At 41.9% G+C, this 21,072-nt stretch overlaps 1 protein-coding gene across 1 annotated transcript in view; it reads right to left on the bottom strand.

Annotated features, from left to right (window-relative positions):
- Positions 1 to 21,072, bottom strand: part of MACROD2 (mono-ADP ribosylhydrolase 2) — a 905,314-nt gene that overhangs the window by 92,764 nt on the left and 791,478 nt on the right. The gene's annotated exons all lie outside the window — the stretch shown is intronic.

Here is a 21,072-nt window from a genome sequence, read left to right as displayed (position 1 = left end):
AACCTATTTGCAAAACCATTTAGTATTTTAAAATGGCTTTAAAAGGTTTCATGCGGTTTTAATTTACATGAAACCACTTACTCTTGCTATAATGCAAGCAGAATGCAGCAAAAACAAAAGCTGATTAGATGACAGGTAGCACACGGGGTAAATAAAACATTTAATATGCCATCTACTTAGTGAGGCTGAGCATATCAATGAAACCACAGCCCATAATATATGCGCCACCCACCAATGTTTTCAAATAAATTGTTTGGGAGATCATTGTATGTGAAAGGCTTTTCTAAGAGAGACCAAAAAAAAAGCCAAACAAAATAAAAAGCAAACAGAATTCCAAAGCCTTTAAGATTGAAAAACACCCACACTGGACTTCACTCTCGCCTTGCTGTTTCGTTGTTTTATCTGTTTGCATAGCCCAGCACAAATTGCCTCTGTAGCCAAAACCCAGCTTCAGGAGGGAGCTGTGGAAGTGGAAAAGACCCTCCCACAGCTGAGCTGAGGGACCCACAACCCGATAATCAAGTTTTTCTCTGAAGTGCATAAGAGCTTAACCAGAAGGTGATGAAGCCCAAGCAATAGGAAATTCAGCATCTTGGCTGGCATTTTGCTGTCCTCGTGTCTCCATGGGCAATAAGCCGATCTGTCATAGCAGAGCTCCTCAAGAGCTCCTTTGCACATGCTAGAAAAAGCACCAGCCTCCCCCCTGCAGGGAAACCGGAGGGAGGAATGCTCTCCAAAAAAATGCCTTCTTTCCCTTATCTTTAGTAGAAAACTCTGTCCTTTTGCTAGACCTGCTCTTCGAAGCAAAGTACAAGTCTTGGCTTCAAAGGTACCGTTATGCTGAGCAGCTCGGGACATCATTTTAGAGCTCATTTTGGAGCAGCCTGGTAGACTACAGAAGGGAAGGAGAGCAGGCAATAATTGGTTGTGCTGGAAAATGCTAGTAGTGGCTAACAAGGACATCTCTGAATCAAAGCTGACTACAAAACCTGAAAGAGCAAACTAGGTAGGAAATATGAGACTGAAGGTACAGGTTATGTGAGTGTTAAGGAAGAAAGAGGCTTATGAGCAGGAGAGAAAGCAGCAGGGCAGAGCTTGGGTGGACGCTGCTTGCTGGGGAAGCATATTGGCAGATTTGCGAGCAAGAAAACTGCCTTTTGCTGTCTGCTCATACGATGTTCACAGAAACAAGCTGTTCTGTGCATCCCTCATAAACAAACCAGGCTAGACCTTTAAAATATGCTGGACTGTGTCATCAGCTACTCTTTGCAAGGGATATAATAAAGAACCCAAATACTGGTTAAGTGCTCAGGCCAAAAAGTCATACTCATCTGTGTACTCACAAATTTGTAACGTAAAGCATCGGTGGCAAGTGGTGCCACATTTTATCTATATGAGAGTTTCCACCTAAGTAAAGTTGTGTGTTTTCAGGAGGGAAGCTTTAGACGGCAAATGCTTAAATTACATTTATTGTGAAAATTGGTTTAGGATAGTGCTGGGATGATGCTAGATTGTCATCTTCTATCTCCACCTCCCAAGCGAAGCAGATATTCACGCATTACAGTGATAGGCCCAATATGTGAACCAGGACAGACAAAAGCAAGGACGAGAACCTATAAACCAGAGGAGGGATTACATTCCCACACAGAGAAGTTCTGAGTCATCTTGCTCTCTCTATAGTCTCATATCCCTCCGGTGTAAATACTACAGACATTTTCCTACCCATTTTGTATAGTTCAACTTCTCAAGGTATTCCCTTTACTTTCTCGTACAGTTGACAATGATAAAACTTCTACGATCCTGAGAATTTCTACTACTTCTAATATATTTCCTTAATTTAAAGATAGGGAATCTCTCTAGAAACGGCAGGCTATTTCAAAATTTCTAGCCTCCTGACTGTATACATCCTATATATAAACCTGTTCAATTTCTTCTCGGTGTGAGAAAAAGTGCTCTATTTTTAAGTATGCATAAGATATTGTGATGACAGTTGAAATCCTGTGTTTATCTGATTGAATGGCATGTGTTGGCAGATAGTAAATCTGAAATTAAACCATATTCTATCATCCTGCCAGTCATTGACTATTTTATCTAACATCCCCAGCTAAAATAACTTGAAATTAGGTATGGAAAGTAACCCTTGTCCTCACTGTACCCGTTCCAGCTACAGTAAGGAAAGGTTTAATCCAAGCGACTCCAAACCTGCCTTGCCTGCTGGCTCACAAAAGCTCAGCAGGCCTTTTGGGATGCACACTTATGAAAGCTGCTCCTTATTCAAAGAGGAAATCTCTCCTCTCATGTGGCTAGGAAATGCCAACTTGATTAGAGGTTTCATGCCGCCCCTTTACAGAGGGCAGGGAGCAGCCCCCAGGGACTCCCCCTGAGCTTACCCAAGGAGCCCCCGGGTGCCTTTTGTAGGTGCCTGGCTCCTCCACAGCCGACCAAGCACCACTCAACTGCAGCAGAAGTTTAAAGGAGCTGCAAGTTGAAGGTATTAAAGCTCATCCTTGATTGACAGCTCTTTTTTGGAGGCCGGTATTAAAATCAGCCATCCCCTGTCAGAGCCTGATTAAATTCTGCTCGCTTCACAGCTATGAATAGGTGGATCAAAGAACCCCCAAATTAAGAGCACTGCAACACAGGAAGAAGGGAGTTAAATTGCATGAGCTGTTCACTTATTAGGCAGCTTCACAGCTCAAGGCTGCAAGTACATTGATTTTTTTTTTTTTTTTCTTCCCCCCTTCCTTGGGCTCTGCTCTTCTTGCCAGACTCCATTTAATTTTGAGGGGGATACCTTCCTGGTAGTTTTGTTGGCTGCACCTGATAAGGATCCGTAAACTGGGGCTCTCCGAAGCTCACAGGGCTCAGGCTGTTTTGCAGTGGAATGGACCCAGAGTCAGTCATTAACACCAGGATTTTACAAGAATACAGCCAAATCTCATGAACTGAAAACCCCTCCATGGGGTATAAAAGCACTGTTGGTCTTAATAGCAGCAGTGTCGATCTTAATACAAAGAAGCTAGCAAAAATATTTCCTCCTATTTTTTGTTCAGTGGGGTTTTGTTTGATTTTTCCCCAGTGAATTTGAGAGCACTTTGCATCTAGTGAGTTTTAAGTTTATTGGTGCACTAATGCACCTCAGGTCAGTTCACTCACAGACCACTAATGGTCTAGAAGAGCTGCATGGGAGGCTGGGGCAAGGTGGGTGCTCACAGACTGCACCGGCACCGCAGTGCAGAAATGATGAAAAGCTGCTGAGGGTCCCACAAACCGCACAGCAGAGCTGGGAGCTGCACGCCTCCACAGCAGCCGAGCTCCACCGACCAGAGACAGCTCTGCCCACAGAACAGAGCAAGAAGATGGACACCACCACTTGGAGAAATGACCACAAGCCTCGCCACATCCAACGCCACAATAAAACAAGAGTCTGCTGATGCTTTCTGGCAACTTTACACCCTTTTTTATGGATTCTTTGAGAAGGAAGAAAGCCCTGCCTTCCCAGCAAACTAAAAGTACCCACCAAGTTCCTTAAATGACCCTTCCCTCTACTGCAGCGTTGGGGAGGACACTGCATGTGTATATGCACATCTGCACATGCAGCCACTGATATAGGAGGAGTTTATACTCTACAGCTGTACATATATACATTTTAGGCTCAAAAATGTCTCCGGTTTTGTCTCTGGTTTTATCTCAGCTCTTTTGCTGTGGCCTCTGGCAGGTTGTTCCTCTGACTTAATTTGCCTATCTGTTTAGGGAACAGTAATACTTAGTTGTGCACTTATGCATCGCTCCAAAGAGGTATTGCCAAGCACAATCCACAGAACATGCCAAATGTTGTCATACATATAGCTGTACGTATACCCAGGTGCCAAGCTGTATCAAGCACAGATTTGAAGCAGAAAACTGATCAAAAGACATTCTAGACTATTTTATCTAATGAGCGTTTCCATGTCATTGCCACCTTGTGTCCTAACAAAACAACTTGCAACGAAAATGAACCCAACTGCATTTTGGTACTCCCAAGTATTTCATGCATATTCCCAGTACTAAGACATTTTCCCAGCAGGCAGTGACTGCTTTTTATTATATGTGACACCAGGATTCGTTATAATTTAAATCTGACCAGAAAATACACAATAGAAAAACAATGCTGACTTGTAAAAAATGTTTCCCAATCCCAAATCGAATTAATGGTAACAAACGACAAAGAGAATGAAGCAGCTTTCTGCTCTTTGTACGTATAGCATATCGCTTTTGTGAAACGCCCTTGCCTGATCCCACCAGGACCTATTGTCATAAGGCGATGGTGAGCACCAGAAGCTTGCTGTAACATTTTTAGTTTATCAAATGTTCTGCGGACTTAATTCAAAACTCAGTGAAGCCAAACGGAGGCTTTTTATTGACTTAGTGTGCAGTGCCTATACTCCGTAACGCCAGAAATAACATTTGCCTCCATAAGAATTAAAGTTCTTCTGATATCCAAATTTCATTACCCTAAATCTGCAGATACTTTCTCAAACATATCCTTAAGAGTCACAGTTCAGAGCTGCCTGTACCCTTTAAGACTCCTTGACTACAGTGCCTGTAAGGAAGAAGCCCTGAACCTTCAACCGTGCCACAATCCCACATTTTTCCTCTGTTCAGACCACGGCTGCTCGGACAGCCCCGCTGGCTTTCATTGCCTGACAAGACTTCCCTTGCAGAGACCAGTGGGAACAAAGCCACCTAACTCAGGTTTCCAAGGTATGCTCTTGTGGAATCAAAATCTCAGTTGTGGGAAGCAAAGAATAAGGAGGAAAACATTTTGATGCACCACAGAAGCAGGCTACGAGTGTCCTAGCTGGTCCCTGCACACTGTGTAAAGTTTCTTCTGTTTCTGTGGCAGGGACTCAGTTTGCCACATCTCTCTCTCTCTTGCTTATCTTCAGGGACCTCATTTTCCATCTCTCTCTTTTCTGGTTTTCTGACAGAGTTCCTCCCTGCCCAGGACCGAGCTGACGCACTGAATTGACTACATGCAGAGGTACACTTCAAAGAGACCAACATCTGTTTCTGCCCCCTTAAAGTACTGGTAAATGATGGTTTTGATGCTCACAGTTTCCCCTTCAGTGTACCCTCTGCCCAATCTGATCCTCTGGTAATCCTATTGCAACCAACTAACAGATGGAAATACCAGCTTTGTAAAATAACACAGGCATCTGCCATATCCCTTGCAGCAGCTGTGATCCGCTTTGCCAGAGGCACTGCCTTTCCTGAGCACCATGCACATCTGGCCAGCTGTCCAGATAGCAGTCTGCCTGACCGAAAAGAAAGAGCAGAGAGGCCTGCATCCCACTTGGAAATGAGCCGTGCTCAAGGCCAGAAGTTTTCACACACACTCCTTCCAAAGGTGAATGCTTCAGGCCCTATAAAAACTACTCATTTCATAGCAGTGTAAATTAAAATTCAGCCTCCTGGTATTATTACTAATTTCACAGAAACTATTAAAGCATAGAGCCTAGCTGACTGTCTGCTCCTTTCAGCATGACATCATGGTCTATAATTGCAGAATTACTCTCAAAAAGAACTTCAGTCAAGCATTTATGGCAAATACAAAGCTTCGGCGCCGCTTCCATCCTCATAACAAGATTTAAGCGGGGCAGAGGTGTCAGACTGGTGATACGGTGAATTTGACAATCAACGAACTGTGTGATGATGTTCACAAAGCAATTCACCTAGCTTTAAGATCCTTGCACCTGGCCCAGCTTCAAATCAACTGCAGACCTGAGCCAAAACACACCCCTGTTTACTTGAACTTGCAGGCACCCCAATGAGCCCAGCTTCAGGCAAACGGGCAGTCTCTAGATCACCCTTCAGTCCTGCTGGTGGAGGGAGAAAGATGTACGCTCTCAGGACAAAGCTCTCGGATTTTCATGGATTTGAGTTTTGAGATTCTTTGAATCCTAAGCAAAAATCTAAATAAAAATCCACATTACCGTAAACCTCCTGCACGTAATGGTATTAATGGAGCGTTATGATATCACATCAGGAGCAAATACCTGTTGAGGACTAGCTGTGAGGAAGCAACTCTTACTTAAAGCATCATATTACTTAGGCAGTCATGGAAAGAAAAAATAATACAAAACATGAATTATAAAACGATTTATGCTTATCACAAATACAGTGGAATGTTTTCTACGGTGGTCTTACTGACGTTAAAAAACAGAAACAGAAAGTTATTATTAGTGCTTTAATATCCTGCTTCATGACGGAAAGCATACTTTGCTTGGAGTGAAAGATAATTAAAAGTCCAAAGGCAAATTAAAAAGAAAAAACACAACAAAAAAACCCACCAGAAATTTATTAACAAGTTTAAAATATTAACACAAACAACATCCCACAGGAACGGTACATAAGGCTTTGCAGCAATCCCTGCCTCTAAACCAAAATGCAGTAGCAACAGACTTAGCAAGAAAACTCAAGCTAAGTTTAAAACACGCTCAAAACATCTCTACCTATTGCGCCTGTTCCGACAGCTCTGCTCGTATTCAACAGATGAGGGCAAATCACTCCCAGTACCACATGGCAGACACACCACCGCAGTTATCACTACGGCAAAGCCTATCTCCATATTACTGAAACACACTAAAAACCATAACGCTTTCCAGCAGAGAAGCACTTTTACCCACAGATCTCAAACACAGGTAAGCATTTCAGTCTTGCGACAGTTCTGAGATCTCTGCCTCCGGGGGGAGAATGATGTGCCGAAGGTCACAGAGAACAAGAGTCGCAGAACTAGACCAGGACCCTGGGATTTTTTCTCCTGTTCTCTCTCAAGCAAAGATGCTACAGAAAAAAAAAAAAAATATCCTATCAATGGTCGCGAGCAAAGTTCACAAGCTTCACTGCACACCACCAGTTTTCCTCTGGCATATCCTTTCAATGTACCCATGTACTGTGAGAATCAATAATGATAACTCTTTTTCCCTAATACATTGGTTGTTTTTTAAAGGTTACTTACTCTCCTTGAGAGAATCCACTCTGTACTTTCAATACCTTTTTAATACAGTGCATTATTCAAGGGCAGGTAGAGCTTTCCCTTATGGACCTGGTGACTCTTTGTGCTGAGCTGTTACTTTTTTGTATGAACAAAACACCTGCCAGACAAGCAGAGTGGCTGTCCTAAAGAAGCGATCTGGATCTAGAGTAGGAAATTACGACAACATTTTCTGAGGAATTTACAAATGGTCAGCAACAAAACTGTATGTGCCCCAGTTACTTATATATTGCATGATTATATGAAAAATAAGACATGATAGTCCTGTAGTGCTAACATAAACACAGACAGACTACAAAATAACCAGCAGTTAACAGTCCACATGTGGTTTTATGCTCAACAGCTAAAAGTTTTTCAGTTTCCTAAAGGTGAAAAAACCTGTAAAATCAGCCTAGAATTTAAGGCAACGTTGCAGTATATTTCTTTTGATGGTCACTACAACTTGTCAGGAAAGGGGCAAGAGAGTAGTTTAAAAATGCATTTGTTTTTACCAAGATATCCATCAATCTGCACAATTCACTTTTATGCCACACAAACACGATGACATAAAGCCCATTAATCTTTTCCAGCTTAATACCTACTGTCCTTTGAAGATACATGTTTGGAATATCTGAAGGCGACCTCCATTTTTCACAGTTACCAGTCATAGGGCAGCTGACACAGCCAAGATAATCCTGTATTCAGCGAAACCGGGGGAATGAATGGATTCTGATGAATGTAATTTGCTATCTCAGTGACAAATGGCAAATGTGAAGAGAGGGTATGCATGCAAATATAACTGTGTTAAATAAGGGCTTGTGAAGGATAGTACTCTGAAAATATCTGATAGGCAGTTTTACAACAACCATGCGTTTTTGAGAAGATAAATCATCAGCTTACTTAAAGTTATCATTATATCCTCATTGTGGATCTCCACTGAATAAGATGGTATTGTGGTGTACAATCAAGCAGGGCGTTGTAATCCCATAGGCCAACTTTTTGCCTTACAACATAAATTTTTCAGCATCTTTTTAGTACAATTTGGACTTAAACACCCCAACATTCCCAATGATAATCCTGTTTGGGTGTCCAACCTGCAGTAGACTAATTCCCAGAAGATGCTGGGAATCACTAACACCAAAAGCCCTTTGTTGGATCCCCTGAGGCTGAGGTGTCACTTCGGAAAATTCTTGTATTCTTGATGTTTTTACCAGTTTTGTTGTAGTACTGTGTAATATCTACCAGTACAATTTCCACTCCTTCCCAGGGCCAGCAGGAGAATCAGCACCACTTGCTCAGAGTCCACCACTCAAGAAAAAAGAATACACTTGAAAACAGAAACGTTATCTCCTTGCCATCATCTTTGCGGCTGCTGCAAGATTCTGAATATAAAACAGCCCCAGGTTTAAAACCACGCAGAGAGACCAAGTGATAGTACCTCCTGCCCTTCGGACAGGTACGAGTAAGCTAGGTTTGGATGCTAGAGCCAGCACCAGGAGGAGGCAGAGCTCCCTGAGGCTGGGAACCAGCAGGGAGAGCAATGGGGATTCATGCCCTGGAAAGCAAAGCTCCCTACTGCTCTGCTGCCGAGGCAGGGGATGGCAGTGACTTCCAGGCATTATGAGAAGTCACCAGGTCCCTCAGCAGTGGCAACCATATGCCTGTCAGTCCCCAAAAGCTCTGGCTCCCCCTCTCTTCCCTGTGGCAGGGGTGGGTGTCCCCTCCTGCCACAGGAATAGGAGCGCGCTGGCATCTTGTGGCTGTGCTGCTGAGAAGCCCTGAGCAGGCTCCTGAGGATAAACAATAAATGCTTGAGCTGCAGAAAAAGAGCAGGTGAAACAGTTCCTAGAAGCAGCAGATGATGGCTTAAATAACTTTTTAAGTGTGTTGTTACAGGCAGGGTTAATTTGCAGTCATGGTAAACTCAGCACCAATTTTCTCACTGAGGTCGAGCAAAGGTTTTACCTCACTGCGGGGTCTGGGGTACTTTACGACTGTTGACTGCTGTCCCTTTGGCTTTTCACATTATCTTCTAAATTACTGACAGGAAAAAATTCTGGCTTGATCTTACGAAGTTGGGTTAAAATTCCACTTATTTAAGTATTTCCATCAAAAGAGGCCAGATGACCCTCGCATTCCAAATTATACACACACCTAGAACCTGGAAGGTTTCACCTTAGAAAGCTTTGCAAAATACATGATTTGAGGTAGAAGTCCATCGAACCTAATACAACTGACAGCAGTCCCTGAAGGAAGCTCGCACTGGGTACTTCCCTTGTTTGCTATCACTTCTTTAATCATTCTCACCTTCATCCTGCATGAACGGTTCATGTTAGTTACTCTATGCAAAAGCCGTTCATGACTTCAAAGGTGTTTTGGATCAGTGCGGCAAGTGTTTCCCACCCTGGGGAAGAAAACAGCAGCACTTTGGACACGAAGTTTGTCTGACTACAGCTAGGTTTCCAAAAATTCAACAAGTGTCATAAAAAACCTGCACTTTTAGGGATGAAGAGTGCTCACTTAACCTGTATTAGCAGCACTACCACTGCGATCGTCTGCAATGTACCGCAAGTTCTCCTCCCCAGCATCTCCATATATTCTCTATTCTTTATTTGAGGGAGAACACAGGTAGAGATAACACTGGTGTGGAAAGTCAATTACTCCCCATTGAGGACATTAAAGCTCCTGTAGTGGAAGCAAAGTGAAGGGGTAACATACCTGCTAGCCAGGTTATAAAGGAACAATATATACACAGAGTTTGCAAAACTCTTATTCAAAAAGTTTGTTGTAGATAAAAAAAGAGCCCTTCAGGAAAAAAAAAAAAAAAATTGCTTTCCCAAGAATATAGGCCACATTGCATAACCTGAAACAGCTCTGAAACCATTTCTCATACTAAAACCTGGACTCAATCTCATTTATGTAAATATTACCTTATCTCTCCCCTTGAAGAAAATGTTTTATGATTAAGTTATCTGTCATTTATAGATCAAATTAAACTCATTAATGCAAGCTATTAAAGACCATTTTTAAAGGACAAAGGCTGATTTTCTCAAATACTGTCTGTGTCTCATTCTAATGCTAATCTTCTTTGCCATCAGAAAAATACAGAACCAGGCAGAAGAGGAAGCTATTAAATTTCCAGTACTGCTAGAAAAAAACACTTCTATTCCCAAGATGCTCACTCCAGTGTCTCTTCCAAAAAGGAAATCAACTCAGGATCATTTGCTTACTGCGTGTCAGATAGATGCCAGGTAAAGTACATGTAATTTTTAAAAAAATGTCTATTTATCTCCTTCATACACAAAAGTTCTTTCTCCTTTTTGCAGCAAGTCACTTCTTGCAGTCACAATTACAGCCTATTCATGCCCGAGACGCTTAGGTAGGTATGACAAAATAATGTGCGTTTTTGTTAAATAAGAATGACTGTAGAGTGACGAGTTATTTTCACAAGATTTCGCAATGGTTGATTCCCAGCATCCTGAAAGAAACTGGAGTCTGTATGAGCTAAATGCAACCTCTGCAGCATTTCTTGCTACTCAGAAGGAAGATCAGGAGGAACAATGAGCAGCGAGACAAGAAAATTTGATGTAAAATACTTATTCCCCAAGAACTCAAGAACTTGAGCCAGTGGCTGGGTCAACCTGGGGAATGGCTGCACTTCAGAGCCTGCTTTTGGGATATTTGCACCTGTGAGAGTCTGGGACCAGTAAGGAAGATCTATGCCTGAGAGCAGACGTGATTATAGATTTGGTATGTGAGCTTGGTCTGCGATTCAGCCAAAATGTCCTCATGTGAAAGGTCATTAAGCCAGCTTGATACAATTGATTAATGTCTTCCACAGAGGATACTGCAACTTTAATATAGGTTGTTTAGAAAAAAAAAGTCCGCTGGGATATAAATGTCAACTGTATGCCAACATTTTTCACAAGGATCAGGAAAAAAGAGATTAATCTTTAAGGGATCATTTTTAAATTAATTTTAATAGATGGTAATAGGCTGACAGTTCTCTGAAAATAGCCAGCAGATGTTCCAGCGCTTTACCAAGTCCCGATGTCTAACCTTGGGTACACCAATTCCACAAAATCCATCTTCTGGACGGAGCTCTGTTTCCGTAGTTGGAATGCTAATGATGGCTCTTAGTGGTTTCTGACTTCTACCAGCGTGTTTAGTTCTGCAGCAGATCACGGCACACAAGCCGCAGAGGCGAGTAAGTGCAGATTTACGTTTTATTAGAAAGGACAAGAAGATACCTTATTTATGGTACATTGCTATCTACAGATAACCTTCGCTCTATCTATCTGCTCATCATAAGATAAAAAGCATCTAAATTACTAAGATGTTGCTCAAATACAATTGAGAACATTAGCACAATTTATGAGAGCTGCTCAAATGCACTGACGCATATAAAGTCTCCAAAATCATTTATTGTCAAAATGTCAATGGTAAATGCACAAAAATGTAACTTACTTTTTGCCATTAATTAACTTACGTTTGCACAGCACTTTGAAAATGTAAAAGCACTTTGAACGCTGAGAGCTAAGCAGTATTATTTTCACTCGTGTGGACTCACTGTATGAATCATACATGATAATCACCTCTCGTGGAGAGTATTTTTGGTCCACAGCCAAAACCTAACCTAAGATTTGGCACTTCTGTTCAGTAAAGCATCTGTAAACGGTCCTGTTTGGGTTTCAGCTGGAAATTTTCTGCAACGTATTCATTACCGAGTTCTTCACAATATATACCAGGTATAAGGTCCCTTCACAGCTTTGTAATTAACGTCGTATAGCGAGACAGCAAACATTTTATTGCATTCTCCTCATTTGCCCAAAACACTTAAGAATAGTGGCTCACTAGTGTTAGCTGTGACTTAACTCCTTCTCTTTGATCTGTACAAGATGCAACAGGCTTAATGGATATAGCACAGGATTGGGATTCCCTTTCACCTTTGTGAGAGCTGTAGCTCTCAAATTATTTTGTGATCTCCTGGTGAAAAGCATTACATAAGAACTAGACAGCAGCATCATTATCTATCCCCACTCTGTGATTTCCTCCCTGCTCTGATCACCCTCTGTCTCAGCTTCTTTTCGCTCTTACCCTTTGTGACTGAAGAGATGCCATAACTGTGAGCTTTTCTTCCCAAGGGAGAGTGCAGAGTGCTTTCACAAGGTCACATTTTATGCCTACAAGCACATCTGTTGCATCAGCCTTGAAAAAAATATGCTTGGCTATCCCATCTTTGACAAAATTGCTTCTCCGTGATCACGTTCATGGGGGAAATCTAAGTCGAAAATAACCAGGAACCAACAAAACTTCACCATCCTCCTGTTCCAATTAGTTAACAAGAACAGTGATGACTTACAGCTGGCCTGAGTACCACCTGCAGTCAGGTCAGCCCTGTGTTTCCAGAGGTTTTGGCTTCCTGGCTGACCTGGTGGTGATATGCTCCATCATTGTTACAACTCTCAAATCAGGTGATATTTTACGCATGCTTTGTATTTGTTTAAACACATGTCTATCCATAATATAAATTAGTCTGTGTGGGATTAACCTAGCCAAGAGTTTCTCTTCTACAAATCTGTCCGGATGTTCAGATTTAAAGAGTTTTAAAGAACCTTGTCTGCAGTACACCACACCCACCTCCTAATAACAACTACCCTACTACACCCTTGATAGCTGATAAGTATATTTGTTCAGCCTCATTTTTTTTATTCTTGAACTAATGGAGAAAGAAAAACAAGAGTGGGAAATATCTGATGCGGGTAACATTGATCTATAAAGCTTGGACATACTTTCTCTACTTGAAATAGAGGAACTAATTTAGAGATTTTTAAAAAGAAAGAAAAGAAAGAAAGGATATTTGAACTGGCTGACTTTGAACAGATGAAACATTTTACAGTGTCTACAGTGTAAGTGTACAAACCACTCCAGGGCAGCTCCACTGCATATCTTATCCATAAGGTAAACACAGCGAGATCATATACTGGCTCCCAGCATCGTGCGGCCTTGCAGGACTAGCACTCAATTCGGCACAGCTGCCAAGCTGGGCTCCGGAGGGGCCCCGCGCTCAAAAGCGAGGGGTGCACCGAGCCTGTCGAGAGGGAGCTGAACTGCTGGAAACGCTGCTCAGCACCTGCTCTTGTTCTGCCTGGCCCTGTCGTGAGCTCTCAGTCTGTCCCGCGCACAAAGCAACATCTTTATCTCATTTTAGCTAGACAGAAAAAGGGAAAATGCAGGGAGGGCAGAGGACAGTTGGCTGCTGTGAATGGAATGGGTTGGCTCTGGTGTAAGCCAGTGTAGCTGCTGGGGGGGCTACAGCAATTTAGAACAGCAAAGTCTCTTGTCTGGCACCTCGCTTTCATGCAGTTGCTCTCCAGGTTCAGTAATTCTTGGTGTTAAAAATCTGTATGGTACAGTCAGCATTCCAGATATATACATTATTCAACAATAATAAGCTACAGACTTACGTAATTCTCTCCACTGCCTTTTAATCTGTTGTAGGTGGAGGAGGAACAAAAGAAAGAATAAAAGCACATCTCATGCAAATGTTATAAATAACCCATTTCAACAACCAACTCCCATAACAGACATGAGTCTACCTGGCACCTCTTTTCAATAACTCCTACCGATTCCCGGCTCTCCAAAACCTCAAGCGCCAAGAGGACGGTGAGTCCTTGATCTTTATAGCCAGGGTAATTTGTGGCACTTTTCCCCATTACACAGCCGGGACCTGACTGTAACGCCTACAGAGATGAGCGGCTCTGTTCACATTCGTTACTACTGACTTTGCCTGCAAGTACTCGCGGAGCATCTGCAAAGCTGATCTCAGAGATGACTCCAACTGATTTAGCTTCTGACTCCAACATTCAGTAGTCCCATGTTAAAATCCACACAGCATGTCCCTGTATTTGCATTATTCATTATTATCAAAACCAAATTATTACTTGCTGTGGATCACGTAACACCCACCCAAAGCTCCACATTCTTGTATCTAGTAACTCACCAGCAAATTTCGCATCTGTAAGGCTAATGTGCTGAGCGACAACTTGAACACGTCTAAATCTCTGAAAAGCCAAATCAATTTTCTCACGTATTTTCTGTTATAAAAATATCTGCTCCAGGGCTGTGATTTTTATGCCAAGTTTCAAAGCAGAATGACTGTATACAGTTAAATTACAACCCTCTAAAACGTGGATTTATAATACATATAATGGAAGTCCTATAACTACAACATTTCAAATGTGACATTCCTACAAAAGCCAGTTTTCAAGGGATGTTATATGATGGTTTGAACTGCCTCCTGATCCATGGCAAGATGATGCTTTCTTGAGGGAGGAAGACTTTCATTATTTTCCGATTATTGTACAGAATGAAGATGGCATCTTCATCCCTAGAAGGCAACTCTGCCTCCTAATAAGAGATCCTGCTGGAGTGATAGATGATTGAGCTTCTATGGGACTAACGCAGCTTTCGGTCAGTACACGCCTCATTCTGTCTGCAGAACTGAAAACATACTGTTGCTGTAAACACCATATTTACATCCTTAGCCATCCAAAATCATGACAACAGCTTAGAAATCACGGTATTTCACAAGCTAATAATTGTGGGTATCTCTTCTGCCTTGTCATTTCTGAGCTTTTAGGAACTTGGCTCATGTTTTCACCTGTGTTTTCCAACTACAAAGACTAAAAACATATTAAAAGCACATGCATGCAATAGCTTAAAAAAAAAAAACAAACTGCGTCTTGTATGCCTCCAAAGCTCAGGCTTTGAGAAAAACATCAAATATCACAAGAGCTGGCAACAATATAGACTGCGCTATCCATTCTTCAGAAGTACAGGAAAATGAGACAACCACCGAAGCAGAGGCATATGACCTAGTTGAAACTCCCTGATACGATTGGCAAGGTTGCTCTGGCTCCGACCTGCTCATACTGAACTCAGTTGGGCTCCTTTGATTATGAGGGGACTTGGGTCAGGCTTTCCGTGACGGCCCTTGAACAATTTTGCCCCCATGGAAGAGAATCATGGGTCACATCCCTCCTGCCATTATCTGTATATAAGCGTCTCTGCATGGACATTTTCTCTTTACTGAGCTGAAAAGGGAGGCGGCATTTTTTGTAGAGTGGATTGTTTTCTCCTGAAATGTCCAAGAAGGGGCTCTGAGGATTCAAAGCAGCAGCAGAAGGAACAGCTCTGGGAATGAGCTCTTTTTCTGCCATACTTTTTCTTACCCTGTGCCCCAGGACGTACTGCCACTTGGATCTGTACTTCTAGGCTTCCCTTCCCTCCAGAACTCTTCCACTGGAGCCTGTAACATGGCACTAGGGAATAACACCAATGATATGGAGGACCTGCTGCAGCAATGCTGCCAGGCACAGGGAGAGCAATGTAGCAGCAATTAGCTGTAGCTCACGCTCAAAAAGCTACCACTATCCTAACCTTTCCTTTGCTAAGAAGACAGTCACAGGAAAACTCCAAAATAATCTCGAGAGGGTCCTTCCTTTGGCCTTGGAAACCTTCTGTGGGACTTCCCATATAAGGTTTCAACCTGACCTATTAAGTTTACCTGGAAAGTTAATGACTTCGATAATATTGCCTGTTGCAAACTCCTGTGAGCGCTTGTTGCTTGATTTGAGAGTCCACGATTCGAGCTGGTGAGTGGGGAAGTGCTGCAGACAGGATTCCTTCAGTGAATACCAGTACAACTCAAAAAGAAAATGCTCGCTTTACAGTAAACAGTATAGCCACAGACAGGTTTTAAAGCCTGCTACTAAACATGTTCTGGAAAGAGAAAGTAGCTATTAAAAATATTTTCAATCAGAGGAACTGAAACGTGCTCTCTGTTGAAACGAGACAAGTATACAAATCACTGCTTTTAGGAGTTTTTATGGTTTTTTACCCCGTCATAACATTCAGAACCATCTACTTCCCTTTTATTCATGTTGTGTTTATTTAAAAGGTTCAATCTGCCTTAATTCAGAGCAATTTTGATTGCAAAATTTTTTTTTATCATTCTTTTATGTGCTATTCTTTTTCTTTTCTCCCCCCCCGCCCCCCGTGAAGCCAGGCTACAGCAGCTCATCAAAAGGAAGCAAGGCGGCCTGAATTTTATCTTACTGTTATTGTGATATAGCTGCAGTGGGCAATCTGATCTCATCAAGAAACAATTGCAGTAAAGATATCTAAGTGGATGTCACAGCTCTGCTGAAAGATAATAAAGTGAAATGAACCAAAAAAACAATCTTTCCAATACAAATCACATAGTTAAGTTGTAGTGATTTGCAAGCAGAATATGAGTGTGGGAGGAGGGAGATATAGTCAGAAATGCCCGACTAACACTTTTAAATGATTTTTAACACATTTGGTGAGTGCATAATTAAGGGATTTACAACATTAAAACCTGGAGCTGTTGTGCAGTACTACACTAAATGAGACAATCAGTAACAAGGGAAAGGGTGAATTACACCACCTTCCACTGCAGTTTGAACTACTGTCTCCTAAGATAAACACTATTGATTGCTTTTAAGCCTCCTCTCTATTAGAAAGAGACTTCTAATTTTGGGAAATCAATAATAAAAGATAGCAGAAAAACCCAGCTTCTCTCCACATAAGCCTGCAACCAGGAAAGGGCAGAACCTCACATTAAATTGGAAGATCATCCCTGATTTGCAGGGTGGAGGATTTGCCCCTTGGGCCGCGTTCTTCTTCAGCACTAAACCTGCATCAGCATCCACAAACTATTGTTTTAATTTCCTGACAGCACAAAAATGTCTTGCCACACGTGTTTTAACATTATTTTTTTTCTTTTTTTAACGTCAACTCTGCCTTCAGTGCCTGAAAATTAACTCCTTAAGTAGTTTAACAAATATCTCTTCTTTTCCAAAGCAAAGACTTTTTGTTAGAGACCAAAATAGCATCAGCTTTCAAGCTGTGGGGTCCTTTCTACTTCTTTTGTCTACTTAACAGCAAAGGAATCGCACGGTGGTATTGAATTACCAATGCTGATGTGCTGGGAGGCTGTTTGGGTCTCTGCTTTCTGGTGGTTTTTTTTGTTTTGTTTTGAGGAGGGGGGGCAGGGGCGGCTGTTTTTAAACGCACATACTATAGAAGCCCAACAGACAATGCCAAATCTCTAAGAGCAGATATACACAGAACACTTCATAAACCACATTTGGGCAGACATTGCGCGTTATATACCATGCAAGATGCCCAACGCGCCTTCCAAGAAAAACACCAACACTGACTGAACACAGGCCAAGGATTTTCTCATTAGCGTGAATAGAGGTTAGGCAGGCACACAGCGTTTCCCCCTTCTGTTTTCCATTTACAGAGGCGACCACTCCTGGGCATATTATACCTAATACACAGCTGGATCTTCTACACAGAAATAGTTGTGGGTTTTGCCTGAGTTTTGCTGCTAAACTCCTGTCTGCTTGGAATTCGCATGATTTCCTCTAAAACTGGTGAGGTTTACCATAATATGACACTGCTTTTCTTACAGTCTAACAGGGAACGGTCATCCCAGGCTGGTATTAAAACAGCAATTTCACTGGTGACTCTCTTGTTAAAGCAATTACCTGTGGCCATTATCTAAATGCATCACTTAGTCTTTGATGGCAAATTGTTTAAATAAATAGGAGGGAACAAAAATAGCTAGCAAATACCAGGAGATAATTGTGTGGTTAACCCTATAAATGACAGAGTTATGAAAACAGCGGAGGAATTTTTAATAAAGTAATCACAAACAGATTAATGGCTTGGAAAGCAACAGGGGATTTTCTCTTCCACGGCCATGGGATTTTCAGCAGACCCAGACCAGTTCTCGTCTAAGTAGAAATGTGCTTATCTATATCCATCTCCCCTGATCGCCGCACTTCTCACCATAAAGGGAAATCAATATGAGGACTTGTTATTCAGAAGAGTCTCAAGAGTCAGGCACTGTGATTGCACCTCTAATCCTGCAGGAATCTATTTCCAACAACTACATCATATCAAATGCAACAGGCACATTGTTTACAGCTGCTTTGCAAAGCCTACAATATAGGGAAGCAAAGAAAACTACATATGGGGCATCCAAGCTGACCTCCTACCTCTGGGTCTGAGTCTTAGTACCAAGAGTAGTTGCACGAAAATAATCCTTTTGATTGCATGCATTTCTAGGATTGAGACCTCCGTTATTAGAGAAAATAGTTTGATTCTCTGCACAGTGCCTAGGTATGGATTTCTCTTGCACTCATTGGGCTGACCAATTAGGAAAACGAGGGCAGCGTAAGGGTTAAACATCGATCTCCGGGTTCCCTTGGCATGCTATGGAGCTGCTGCTAATAACACTGGTGGCAGTTTCCCGAGCTGTAACTCACAGCGTGACGAGAACAACTTCTGATCTGATGAAAATTCCTCCCTCACTGCAGAAAAACACCCTATAGTTTAAAAGTTTTGAATGTGCTAACAGCTAATTTATTAAAGGAACTCCTGCAGTGTCCATGTTTACAGGGCTTGGGCTGCATACAAAGGAAAGGCCTATTCGATGCACATAAGGGGAGCAGAATCGAGCTGTATTTTTGGAAAGGCAGCACAGTGTGCCAGAAGAAGGGCTGGACTGATGAAAGGAACAGCTATGATGCTGTGCTGAGACTTCTTTCAGCCTTGACTAAAAAGAGCACAATTACGGATTGGAAAAGAAGAACAAATAAGAGTAAGTTGTATTTTACGCATGTCGAAAGAAAGTGAAATGAGTTCAGGCCAGATTAGAAGTACTGAGAAACATAAAACTTTCTTAGATGCTCAGATACGGTAACGAAAGCAAACGTACATGAGGGCAGCCAGACATTTTAACCGATTTCTTGTCGTAGAGCGTCTTCTCTTTCTAGGACGGTTTATACTTTTCCCTATAAATCCCAAGCTAAAATTTCTCAGCCCCAAAACTAGTCTCTGTCTCCAAACCAGGGGCATAAAAGGGATGAGGGGAAAGGGAGGCTGCAATTTCTGAAGTCTTTTGCTTTCAACCAAGAAAATAAGATAACTTCCACAAATTTTAAATGAGACAAATCCCCCTATCTTCTGCATAAACCCCACTGTAACAGACATTTTCAGCCATCTCCAGTAACAATCACATTCCAGATGTCTCTGACAAGCTGTTAGACTGGCAAAGCCTGGAAATGGAAGAAGTCCAAGAAAGAATTAGGTGTCCTCTATGTCTAACAACATTACCTCATTACCTGCAAGTAAATATTAGGCATAGCCTGAGTTTAGAAAATAAGGCTAAGTGCAAGGAGCACCTGGTTAACGAGCTAATGGGCTAAATAATTCTGTATAATTTTCAGACACTAACACTTATGTGTTAGATTTCCTCCTCCCAGCTGTGTCGCTTTGCTGAGAAGTGTTCATAAAATAATCTTAACAACTTTGCAGTGTTCATTTAAATTAAATATATACACTTCAGCTTTCACTAAAATACCATTGTTAGAAGCCAACCACTTGATGTGTTGTCAAGTGACACTCTAATGAGTGTGATTTTTAATGGGCTTTAAGTAGCTGAGGGGAAAGAGGTAAAACCATGGATCGAACACCATGCTGAAGGTATGTGTGTCTGTATGAGGTACTGCATCGTCCCTCAGCTTCTGATGTATGCTGTATGAAAATACATGTTTCTGTAATGAGTATGCACAGATAAATACGTTGACATTACCTTTTCCTTACTTCATTCAGCCTATTTTTAAAGTATCAACTTAAAATATATTCACAATATTTTTGGCTCTGTAAATAAATTTACATGTTAAGTAGCACTAAATGTAAGAAGCAGTGTTCTGCTCCTTGCTATGTACAGTCCATACGATCCACATATGTCTAGATTAACAACTTCCTTGCCTTGGTGGGGCCCCAAAACAAATGGTATGTGGCGCTTCCAGCACAGCACAGTCATATATGCATGATGGGCTGGCCTATACACAATTTCTTCCTCATTCGACTTTACCTTTTACCTATCCCTTACTCTTTTTAGCCCCCCAAGTCTCCTTGAAAGAAGAAACAACGTTCCTAAATCCTTTAGTGTTTACTATGTTTAATCCTTTCTAACTTACAACGAAGCTGTTCACAGCACAGCTCCATCCACTGAAGTCTTGTTAACTCCCCACTCGCCCAAGCTGTGTTCCTACCACTGTCTCGTGGTTCCCCCACCTTTTGAAGCCGTCAGGGGTTGCGGTGTGTTGGCTAGTTTTATCATCTGAAGTACTGTTAAGATCTCAATTTACCTCAAAAAGCTTAACAATCCTCTTCTATCTGTGATTTTCCTACAAATGGGATATTTCTGTGCCTCTGCCCCAGCTCATTTCTGCGTGCGGCTGGCTAGTTCCGCCTCACTTGCCCTATAAATAGATTTATATCCAAGTTCTCCATCAAGGACTCATTAATCTCCTGAAGCTGGTCAGCAGCCTTTTTAGTGCTTTTGCTCCTTGCACCAGAAAGGCGCCTAAACAACATTTTCTCCCACTGTTCTTCTCAGGGAGGCACAGTGGGAGAGTTTTAAGATGACCTTAATGCCCCGCTTTGGATGTCCTGCTTGCTAAGCTTCATTAGTGCCTGGCACGATTGACCACGGGCACATGTGGCTCCATGTTGCTATCAGGAAAGCTGAGTGGCGATGCCTCTCAGTGGGGACATTGAAAAAAAAAAAAAATCAGGTACAAGAAAAAGGGACAAGAAAAAACTAGTCTGGGGGAATGCACAGAGCCCACAGAAGAGGATTAAACTTTGCGGTTTAATTGGTAGGAGACTAGTACGCTCTTTATAGTAGTGCCAGGGCTGTGAAATAACTGGAGAGGTTATTTTGATGCCAATGGCTGCTCAGCCTATGGATCATTGTGCTTTTGCAGCTATGGATGCATATATATCTCTCACCTTCTCTGCACCTTGTTCACTGTGACATTAATTGGTTTAGTGGTGAACTTGGTAATCATAGAATCAGAGAACCATAGAATTGTTTAGGTTGGAAAATGTTAGGTTAATGGTTGGACTGGATGATCTTAAAGGTCTTTTCCAACCTAAACTATTCTATG

This window comes from Pelecanus crispus, chromosome 3, assembly GCF_030463565.1.
Source record: "Pelecanus crispus isolate bPelCri1 chromosome 3, bPelCri1.pri, whole genome shotgun sequence".
Taxonomy (NCBI): domain Eukaryota; kingdom Metazoa; phylum Chordata; class Aves; order Pelecaniformes; family Pelecanidae; genus Pelecanus; species Pelecanus crispus.
This window is presented reverse-complemented; position numbering and strand designations above follow the sequence as displayed.